Source organism: Dryobates pubescens, chromosome 1, assembly GCF_014839835.1.
Source record: "Dryobates pubescens isolate bDryPub1 chromosome 1, bDryPub1.pri, whole genome shotgun sequence".
Classification (NCBI taxonomy): domain Eukaryota; kingdom Metazoa; phylum Chordata; class Aves; order Piciformes; family Picidae; genus Dryobates; species Dryobates pubescens.
Window position 1 is genome coordinate 20,626,468 of NC_071612.1, and position 12,226 is coordinate 20,638,693.

Below are 12,226 nucleotides of genomic sequence, written 5' to 3' on the forward strand. Positions count from 1 at the left end.
TGAGATTTGACACATGAAGTCAGATCAAAGCCTGTCTGACTGTTGAAGTTGACCAAAGCAACAGTTTGGCAGCAGGATCTAAGTGCTGAGCACACTGCAACTCCAACCATGCAATTATACAGATTACAGAAGCAATCACAAATAGTAACAGGAATACAAAGACTTGGTTAAAAAATAGCAAATTCAATGGTTGTCTGTCAAAACACGGCATCCAACAATAACCAGACATGTTTTGCAGTTAAAGCACCGGACTTAGACATGAACGATCTGGGAGCTGTTCCTGCCGCTTACAGTTCCCAAAAGCTCCAACATACTACACACTTTCCTTTTTGTGGAGTCAGAACAGCAATAGTTCTCTCTTTTTTCTCTCTTCTCCATTTTGGTGTAAAATATTTGATGTAGGGACATGTTTCTTATGTGCATTAAAACACATCATAGAGTCATGATCGCAATAGAATGCAAATAATAAACTCTAATAATGACAACTAAGTCATTTTGATAATATCAAAGGTTGAAAGCTAAATCTTCTCAGTTTTTTGCTCTACCAGCTGGCCAACCCAGAACTAATATCAATATTAGAAAAACAATGATGATGTTACTAAAAAGCACAAGGTAGCACACAACACAGACTTTAGCATTAATGACTGTCCCACTAATTCTCCTACAACTTCTTTCCAAGTTAAAACATTACAAAACTGAATTTCTAACCCAAAAGCCTCACTGGAACTGTAACTGCATTATGAAATGAGAAAAATGTGGTAGACAACAGCAAGTTACATAGAAAATCATTGTTCTAACAGTGCTTACCATCCTATTTGTTCATGGATCATATTGCACTAGAACCAGAGCCAGATTTTCCAGAAACTACCATGAGCTTTCTACAGCTGCGCTCCGTACCCAGTTCTCAGAACAACCTCATGTTTAAGCTTTCATTCCCACAGTTTGTCCTGTGATATTTTCATGCTGTTCATGCATTCATTTTTCCAGTTTATTAAGAATTACACTAGTTCCATTTTAATTAAGCTGAATATAGAGCAAACAAAAGACATTTCAACTTCAGTATAGCACGATTTATTATAGTTTTGACAATAGTTACAAGGGAAATAAAATCTTCATTAAAAATCTCTCTCCTCACAATCATTCTACAACAAGACCCAAGAACTCTGCAATAAGCAGCGTCTGTATCATTCATCTACACTAAAATCAAGGCCATCTGCTAGAAGTCGTCTGATGACAAACCATTTGTTATCATCAATCTAACTTTCCCGTTCACTGAAAGCATCACAGACTACACAACAGCCAGTATTCATTGAGAGCAGACAATATTAAATCTACATTTTGACAGTTTTCACAATAGGTATCCTCACTCCTTATCTGATCATTCAAGAACATTACTTCATTTTGCTGAGAATGAACCTCTCTACTGCTCACAAGGTATGCTATCTCCTTTCTGTAAAACACTACAACAGTACTAAAAAGAACTTTAATCACAGCAACCTAATAAAACAAGGCAGTTTTACAAAAGGGAGTTCATTAAAAAGGCAGGGAAATGTATCAAAGTCACTGTATGTTCCTTCATGACTTACTGGCCTGATCTGTTACAGGGTGTAAAGAAATTTTTCACAAACTGTTTTTTTTCACCCAATATGTGCAGTTGCTCTTCTAATGAGCAGGAGGCTGAAGCATTGCACTCATTTATCACCCTATAGGCTACCTTAAATAACTTCTTCAAAATTTTTCACTTTTATGCATCTGGTTAGAGACACTACTCAAGACACAAGCATTTTACTGTGGCATAACTGAAACATGGGCAACAAAAATTCTACACAGTTTAAGCATTGTCAGTTAAACAAAGAATGGAGTATTAAGAAGTGAAAGAAGTCGAGATTTCATCAACTTTCCAATAACAAAACTTTTCATAGGAAGGAGTTTCAATATTCAAATCAAGTCTGACAGAAAAGCTTCAGCTTTTTTCAAACCATCTTGCCTTCTTTCTAGAACTTTTTATCTGGAAATTTAATGGAGGCCCTGAATCAAAGTATAAAGCAAAACTGATATATGGATACAAGTCAAACTCCACAATTGTTAGATTAACAAAGGCATTTTCACTTTTAAGACTTTCATTTGCATTATTAGTGGATTGTACACTGCAGAAATCATAATAAAATAAATAGTGATTTCGCCTCCAGTTCATCTTAATTTCTATCTGCACAGTAATTCCTATTAAGTTGCAAACAAATGTAACAGCGACTATCCATCCCTATACTTATAAAACCTTTTTCTCCTCATTTAACAAAGTAATCTTAATAATCCTGTTATTCAACATGTTTTTTGTAGATCCTGAAAAGAATTAGCAGTGTCCTTTTAATACTGATTACTTTAGTTTCCCTTGTTTGATATAACTCAATAGGACTTTTTCCACTGTGGCCGTAAGTGCCCTGAGCTCTACATGTCTTACACCATGACGGTAAATCTGCCAAATCAAGCCCTAAGATGCTTTCAAGTTTAAAAGTGTATTCATATCATAAACACCCTTTGTTCTGAATGAAAGTGAAACAAATACAAATAAGGCAATTGTATGCACAAAGGCCAGTTTACATGTACAAGGAGAACTACATTTAACAACAAACAGCTTCAATAAGTATTGCATCTTCTGACATCAGGATACTCTGTTTAATACAAACACTGACTAAATTATTTCTACAAAATTCAGAAGAGTTTTCAAAGGCAATTTATAAATAGACATTGAAGTCAACAAATACTGACTTCTACCATGTGACATTTGTGATCTTGATCTTCATTGCACAGTGAGGTCAGAAGGCTATGAAATAGTTTTATCTTCAAGAATTACATAAACCCATTTACATAACAAGTAGCACTGTTAATAAAAGCTAAGTTGTAATTTCTGAACAGAAGATTTTGTATGACATATTTGGCATTGACAGTTTCTTTGCAGCACTTAAATTTGAAGCCTGCGTAGCATTTTACATCTGAATTTTTGAATACCCTTCATTGCTCTGAGGGGTGATACTGTAGCAATATATCCAATGGTTGTATGTACCCTGAAAACAAACACTCCTTTCATAATATCTGGATTTTTATATAGCAGAATTACTTCCTATTAAGGAAAAAAAACACCACACATTCCCTGCTTCCATCATTTCTGAAGGGATATTTAACCTGAGATGCAAATGGAAAATGTTTTCAGTTGTTAGTTATTATTCACAGCTGGGCTCCTGTGGGAACATTTTCTGCATCAATGTTGCCATAGTAATTACTATAGAAACCCCTGAATGCAATGGAGTAAAACCTCTTGAAACTATTGTATCATTAAAGCTCCATTTTAAAAAATCAGCTACTTATCTCTTCTACCATTCACGTTATGTTTTCTAGTCTCTTCCATTATAAATACACTAGATACATTAACTTTAGCTGTATATAAAACTTTAAAGTTTATCCACCATTATTTATGAAACCATAAGGAATATCCAGTAACACATGTGAGACAAATCTTTAACATAAGTTTGCCAGAGATTCTTTGCTTTTGAAGAAATAAACATTTTTGGGCTATTTGCTCTTGCATGTATTGACATGTGACATTCTTATCACACATAAGCTAGTAGAGTATTCCTTCTTTCCCCAAGAAAATATTCCATGATTTGTAACATCTTCATAATATATGGTAGAAGATTCACTCAGACACACGGAAACTACGAGTTTTAAACGCTCAAGTCATTGGATTTTGTTAGACTGCTAAACATTACCAGTTGCCCAGTTGCAGGGAAGTCATTGTGCCCCTGACCTCTGCAATGGTTAGGCCACACCTTGAGTACTGTGTCCAGTTCTGGGCCCCTCAGTTTAAGAAGGACATCGAGACACTTGACTGTGTCCAGAGAAGGGCAACGAGGCTGGGGAGAGGCCTTGAGCACAAGCCCTATGAGGACAGGCTGAGGGAGCTGGGATAGTTTAGCCTGGAGAAGAGGTGGCTCAGGGGAGACCTCGTTGCCCTCTACAACTACCTGAAGGGTGGTTGTAGCCAGGTGGGGGGTTGGTCTCTTCTCTCAAGCAACCAGCACCACAACAAGAGGACAGTCTCAAACTGCACTAGGGGAAGTTTAGGCTTGCAGTGAGAAGAAAGTTCTTCACTGAGAGAGTTGTTAGCCATTGGAATGTGCTGCCCAGGGAAGTGGTGGAGCCACCATCCCTGGAAGTGGTCAAGAGGGGATTGGACATGGCACTTGGTGCCATGGTCTAGTCATGAGGTCTGTGGTGACAGGTTGGACTTGATCTTTGAGGTCTCTTCCAACCTTGGTGATTCTGTGATTCATTCTGCATTTTCATCAAGTTTTGTTTGTTTGTTTCAAGATATTTACCACACCACTATGTTTCCTCTGAAACTTTTTTTAATGTCATCTCTTCAAATTAGGGTATGCTTACCTTTGCTCTTACTCCTCCTGATAGCAAATGTATTTGGCTTTCAAATAGGTATATTAATTAGGGTTTTGAAACAGACATACCTTGCAGTATTTCACTGTAAAAACTGAAAAGCTTGCTAATTACAAGACCAAGTGAACAGACTTCTTCAATCTGAATACAGAAAGCACTAGAACATGAGGACAACATTCCTATTTACTACAGCAGCTGAAGAGAGTCATAAACCACAAGGAAAGAAATTAAACACATGTTGATTTGATCAATGATGAAGCAAAGTTATTTATTGTTTCCTTTATGGTCACTGATACTAGAACTACTGTTAATAGCCAGACTGACATACATAAGGTAAATGGTCCTACTTCTTTTGAGTATGTGAAATAGGTTTCTGAAGCCAAGCTGTTGATTTTTTTCCCAATCTCTTATACTGTATCTCCTGATTAATTCATAAAATTACGTCTTGGTTTTGGTGCATTTGGTGCATTTGATACATTCATTTCTGAATGTATCAAAAATGCTGTTCCATGAAAAATTGTTACGAAAAGAGTTTACTTCATCCAATTCTCTCCTGTCACAGACAGGTGACACGAACTAGCCAAAGGGATATTCCAGACCACAGAACATCATGCTTAATATATAAACTGGGGAGAGTTGGTTGGGAAGAAGTGGATTGCTACTCAGGGACTGGCTAAGCATCAATCAGTGGGTGGTGAGCAATTGCCTTGTACATCACTTGTCTTTCTTGGGGTTTATTTATCTTTTTTTTGGCTATCTTCCTTTTCATTCCAGTTATTACATTTTATTCCAATTATTTAACTGTTCATATTACAACACCTGACTTTTACTTTTCTGATACTCTTCCCCATCCCATTTTGGGCAGGTGGAGGAGAAATGAGCAAGCAGCTGTGTGGTGCTCAGTTGCTGACTGGGGTCTAACAGCCCTAATAGGGGCATCTTTTGCATTAAACACATTAACAATTTAACAATGCTGCAAGATTTATGGACAGTGTTATTTGTCTAATATCCCTATAGGCAGATCTTCAACCACGACAACTTCAAACTGAGAAAGACTACATATGCAGCAATGCAGCAAGTCGATTGCTTGGAAGCAGTGGCACTGCAATGAGGAACAGAGAGAGCTAAGCCTATCCAGTCTGATCCTCAGTATGGGCTCTTTGTTAAGGGTATAGATTAATGATAAGGAACCACTTTCTCACTCCTAAGAGAATAAGGTGGCATCAACATGAAGTGAAGCAGCAGCCACGTCCTGTGCACAGCACATGACTTACTGATCTCAACCAGAATGTAAAGACCAGAGGTACAGCACAAAGTACACCTGATATCAGCAGAGGCATCATCTTAGTGCAAGCAGACACCACGTCTTAGCTCCCACACATTCACCCCAGCAGACTCTGCAATGGGCAGAGCTGATGAAGATTGGTTTCCTGTGGAGCAGGCCCTGTGGTTCATCCTGCATCTCAGCGCACTTTGTCTCTCATTAGCTCTCTTACACCCTTGACATGAAAAGGCTGTGGTTAGCTCAGAGCAGCTCATCTGTTGGTACGCTTCTGACAAAAGAATATAAAATGGCAATGCTCTGGCAGCCTTCCTCACAGCTGTGGCATTAAATCAGGTCTCACCTCCACCCAAACACAATTACATTAAAAAACCAGTTTATTTGCTCTGATCATTTTTATATCTTTTTTAAAATGAAACTGAGCAATGGGTTGAAGTTACTGGCAAGACACAGCACAGTTATATGCCATTTCCTGAGGAAACTAGGCTTTCTTTAAACCACATATGTACATCTTTCTGCAAAACTGACTTTTCTATGCACCTTGAAAAGTAAAGTAAATGGTTTCATAACTTCCAGCTCCCACTCCCCCATATGTCCTACTGACAAAGAGAAAAGTTGGGGAGGGGGGTTTTTGGTTGGTTGTTTAAACTCAAAATGTGTGATAACTTTTTTGTTCAAGTTAATCTATGGAAAGGGGATTCTTTATCATAATAAATTAATTATTTAGGGAAAAAGAAGTGCAAAATTAACTACAGTATTTTAAAGCTATCTCTAAGCTGATCAAAACAACTACATCTTTCCTCTAGCAGAATGTAAATAGAGTTGCAGTAAACTTGTAAAAATTAATGAATTCTACCATGAGCAAAAGCCTCAGCAAACAAAAATTCATTCTGTAGTTCATAAGACAGTTAACCAATTGCTAGATAACATTAAGGCATTAAATTACTGTAGAAGGCATTTATTGTAAGCATGCTCTGGTATCAGGAGTGCAAATCTTCACACACCAGATTATAACATCCCATAGGCAGTAACACATACCAAAGTGGGTGTTTCGACACCTTTACAACAGCTTCACACGGAAACCTCTCCATTCTTACAGAAATCTCTAAGTACACGAAGTCACTGTGTGAAGAAACTGAAGTTCTAGGTATTTGAATTTGAAATAAATATGGGTATGTTGACTAACTGGGCTTATTTTCCTACAAGTTATCACTGGCAACCAAGAGAATTCATGTGCTTTGTCAAAATTTCCACTTCAGGAAGTTTGTAATAAAGCAGGACAATAGACGGCCATACTGATCCCACATTTTGCTCTGTAGCAGCAAAGTTTTGAGTACCTGAGCAACTCCTAAACTAATATATTAGGCTGAGAAAAAGCATTAGCAGTTTACTCAAAGGAAATACTGCTGCTTGTTTCACCAGACTACTAGCTATCCCCTCATCCATTCACCTAGCAGATGCAAAATCCTAGATCAGCTGTGGTATCATGATGGATGAGACAGTTCCTGAGACAACAAATAACATGGCAAAAGAGACAGTCACAGATTCCTTGCTGAGCTAAAAAAAAAAAAAAACAACATTTGGATCACTTATTAAAAAACCTTGAGCTGAAATGGGCAAGGAAGTAATACTTCCTTTAATAAGGACACCAGAGATTCAGAATCCAAAACAAGTTTTTGCCAGTTCTGGAGTCCTTTAGCAACCATCCTACATACCCTTTGTGACAATTATGTATTTCTGTAGGTAAAACTCAGTTGCTGAAAGGCTTGAGGAAAGACTATGATAGGAGAAAAAAATAATTACATGCTGTCTGTACTATTTACAAGAAAAAACAAACAGAATGAGCATTCATGGGCAGCGTTCCTCATGGAGGTAGGGCCAGCTGCTTCAAGTTGCCACATTAACAGGGGAATACAAGGAACCACTATCCTATTTATGACCACACAGTCACTGTATATGGTTTGTGTAAACTGCAGTGTACAGAGTAAGGGGACATTTCAGAGCTGTCTTGCTGTAAATGGGCTATTTAGAAGCTATAAAGAGACCTCAGACTGACAGAAGAAAACTACATAAAGCACACCTACAGACACTGCTGGTCAAAAACATTCAGTCCCACATGCACAGCATACATACAGACTACAAGCAAAACCATACAGAAATAACCTTCAAAGAGGAAAAGAAGAAATGGTTCTGGTGCTAAAAAACCCCACCACCTTTTCAATTCCTTTGATACAAAAAAAACTACCATGAAACCAATATAAAGTTTGGTGGACATTCCCCATTATTTTCTGATTTGTTGTGGAGTGCCCCCATCTCATCCCAGCACAGTGGAGAACGATAAAGAGTTCCCTAGGCCAGTTGTTCGTTCAGAAAAAAAGAGGCTATCTGAAGGAACTAAAAAACCAAAGAGACCTTTAAGAAATTTAATGGATGAGACAGAGGGGGTGCTACACAGAAAGGTACTTGAGTTACTGTGACTTCACTTACAGTTTTGTTAGACAAATAACAGATAGAAGAGTGAGGGAAACCTACCTAAGCATGCCCAGTTATAACTTGTCTGCTCTTTTGAGTCATGCATTGTAGAACAGTAATATAAAGTTTTAGATGTGAATATATCTAATGAAATTGCAGCAATAAAATTGTTGTAACAGTATACTAAAGGGACCTCCATTTATTAAAATTTGAGTGTCTTCAGCGTCCTTTTGTGGTTTTTTTTAATCAAATAAAGAAAAAATCTGGTCACATACAACTTGCATTGTAATCTGTGGAATAGAAACACATTTTACAGGTTTCAAAATAGCCCCATCTTTATCTTACTGTTGTGTACAGAGAGGGGAGACACCAAGAAAGAAAAATCGAGAGCTTCTCCTATATGATAAATTAGTCTTGGAAACAAAACCTTGTGCACACTCAGAAGTACAATAGTAACTGAATTCACTTTTAAAAATGAAGGCATAAGGAACTGGACAGCTAATAAAATATGGTTACAGTATCACAGTATAACTAAGGTTGGAAGAGACCCCAAGGATCATCGAGTCCAACCTGTCACCACAGACCTCATGACTAGACCATGGCACCAAGTGCCACATCCAATCTCCTCTTGAACACCTCCAGGGATGGGGACTCCACCACCTCCCTGGGCAGCACATCCCAATGACGAACGACTCGCTCAGTGAAGAACTTTCTCCTCACTCTGAGTCTAAACCTCCCCTGGCGCAGCTTGAGACTGTGTCCCCTTGTTCTGGTGCTGGTTGCCTGGGAGAAGAGACCAACCCCCACCTGGCTACAACCACCTTTCAGGTAGTTGTAGAGGGCAATGGGGTCACCCCTGAGCCTTCCCTTCTCCAGGTTAGTTTCTGACCCTCACCACTGAGTGCAAAACATGACAGAGAAGACAATACAGCAGGAAACAGAGTACCTATATTCCTGCTGATAGATCAGGTTACTATTTTCTGAATTTTAATTTATGCTTCTTACAATGATATTGAAGCTTCAAGTCAGAAAAAAAGCCAAAAACATATGGCCATAATATTAACAAATGGAAGTGGATGTTCTGAAACATTTAGAGGTATTTTTCAATACTTTTCAGTGCACTTGTTTTAGCCGAGTATTCCCATTGAGTTTCCATTCATAATGACCCTAAAAGGAGCTATTATTATTAGCCTAGGTTTTCTTTTCCACATCAGAAGAAACAAATCTATAGATGTAGCCGGGAAATTTCCCTGTGCAGTTTCACGGCAATGGAACAGCACCTCAGACAGAAACCTATCTTTCCAACAGATTTGCAGGTGACCAAATCTTTTCAACTTGAATGCTGAAAACATTTGTATGTTCAAGTTATCTTCTCTCACAATATTATCTATACAAATTTGCAGAGCCCAAAGGAATATGCAATTAATTTAACCAATTCACATAATCCCCAGCCTGCCCCCTCTCCCCCACAAGGCACTGGGGGTGTTCAGGGCGAGGCTTGACAGGATGCTTGGTTGCATGGTTTAGTTGATTAGGTGGTGTTGGATGATAGGTTGGACACGATGATCTTGAAGGTCTCTTCCAACCTGGTTTATTCTATTCTATTAAGTTAGAAATCAGCCTTTTGTTTCTGTCCTTTTGTTTTCAAATACTACAATGTTTACATGTTCCCATAGAAACGCTGTTTGTTTTCCTTAAAAACTAATCACCAGCTCCCTCTACAGTCAGAGCGTTAACTAAAAATATATAATCATATGTTATTTGTTGAGGAAAAAAACCATTTGTTTCTTGTTATTAGTATTAGGGAATTCACCAGAAGCTCAACTGTACTGCATGTTAAACAAGTGTAGAAAATAGTGACAGACTGTTTATAACAACAGATACTGGAGTCTTAGTGAAAAGGAATCGTGAACATGGACAAGAATCTCTGAAAGAGAAGTAGAGTAAGCATACAGGAAACAGATGGTTGGCAATGGTGTGTCACTGGGATTTTCTTTTTTGCATTAAAACAAAATAAAAATTGTCACAGACACATTTCCAATAGGCAGAAGCATGTGTTCTCACTCAGAGAATCAAGATGTTTCAAAGTGGCTTGCAAAAATGTATACTGCTCTACATTTTGTATGTATTTACTTACTTACTGTATTGCAGTTTACTTGGAGGGCTTTCAGTTTGCTTAACGTTAAAGTTGTTTAGGGTGTTTAAGGTAAGAGTTCTTGCTTTTTCTTAATCAGTCTAAAAGTAAAACATACTCTACCTACAATGGAATGCAACAAAGCCTGGCTTGCTCCACTGAACACAGGTGCCTTTACTGAACAGTGAAAGGTAAAAGGTACTGGCAGAAAGAGACTCTGAACTCATGTTAACCAAGCAGAGAAGATTTTGTTAGAGCTCTTCAGACAGATGCTGCTTAAAAACAAACCCAAAAACATCACACTGGTTCCTAGGTACAGATAATAAACAAATAAGCAAACAAAACAAAACAAAGTCACTGAACAACTGAAGAGACTGTGGCAACTAGATTTAAATCAGTATCAGCTTTTACCTTTGTGGACAATCTTTTCCACTCCAGTTAAAGAAGCAATAGAAAATCACCATGCTAAAAAGGTGACAGTGACAATATAGCTATAATGAAGTCTGTAGGACACACAATTGCTACAAAAATCTGGAAAATTTTAACTATTATGGAAATTATGTGTTTTGAAACACACTGGCAGACAACTCAAGTGGCAAGAAGCTCCACACAATGAGTATAGGTCCCTGGAGGGCTAATTGTTGCTCATGCATTTATAACAGTTAATGGAGATAGTGCTAATTAGCAGTAAAAGCACACAAAAGAAACAAGTCTACTTCATATGAACTCCTTAAGTACTACCAGAATCATCTGTTTAATGTCCTATCTTACAGCCTCTCTAAACAGAAACAGGAAAATCTCACCTTGTTCCTCTGTTAACTCACTTAATGTATGCTTGCTCAGATGTCATAATACCATACACAGTACTTAAAGATCAAACCCATCTGAGGGAGATCTTTACAGCATTTTTCCTACAAATGCACAGTGTGTGCATCAAATACAGTGATGTGCTAAACCAGCTCTAATGGTGCAGTTTGAGGGATGACTTTTGGGCATACTGAGTAGCCCACTGACTCAGACAGTTGAAGCTCTACTACTACATCATGTAAGATTTTCTGTATATATTAAATACCTATTGTTTATGATTCAGTCCTAACTGTGTATTTCCTTTAGCTACAGTTAAACATTTTTGGTAGAGAAACAGAAAAAAAGGGAATTAAGACAACCTCAAAATGTCACGACTCTGTTATTGCTGTGTATTTCCTATTGTCACAAGTTATTTTTACCATTATTGTTACAGACTGCGAAAGAGCAAAGGAAATGTTTTCCTTTACTTTGCTTGTTAACATGCTTCATACTTTGCAAATAGAACTTTTTACCATTTCAGCAATTTTTGTGTTCTGGGTTTTTTTTAATGAAGATATAGAGAAGGGAAAGTAAATGTAGCAAGATGCAGTACAGCTGAACAAGAAGATGGGGCTCTACAGCACACATAAAATTGCTAGAGATGTATGACATGTTGCATCCTTGGTCTAAACTATGCAAATGCATTTATTCTATGTTTGCAAGATTGCACCAAGGTTCTCATCTGCTATAATCATACCTTTAACTTGCAAATTATCAAAATGTGAGTTAGAGATGCTGGGGCCTCTTGCCATTAATTATTCATATTGGTGTTCCAAGCCAAATCATCGTGCCTATATTGTTGACCACCCTGCCAGCATACACTTCTCTCATCCACAGGGGGGGAAAAGATAAGAATTAAAAATCTTAACAAGCCAAAATGAGAAAACCTGGCTCTTAAGATAAAGCTATACAGATTCAGCTTCTCAGTGCCAGTGCGTACTGTTCTAGCCAAAAGAATGACAGCCACAGAAAGTTCAAAGCTACATTCATTTTTATTAACTATCTTTTCTAGATTTCACCAATACGCCCTGTCAGAAATAAAGAAA

General features: G+C 37.8%; 1 protein-coding gene across 2 annotated transcripts in view; it reads right to left on the minus strand.

Annotated features, from left to right (window-relative positions):
• Nucleotides 1-12,226, minus strand: part of ARHGEF3 (Rho guanine nucleotide exchange factor 3) — a 116,877-nt gene that overhangs the window by 81,422 nt on the left and 23,229 nt on the right. The window lies entirely within an intron of this gene.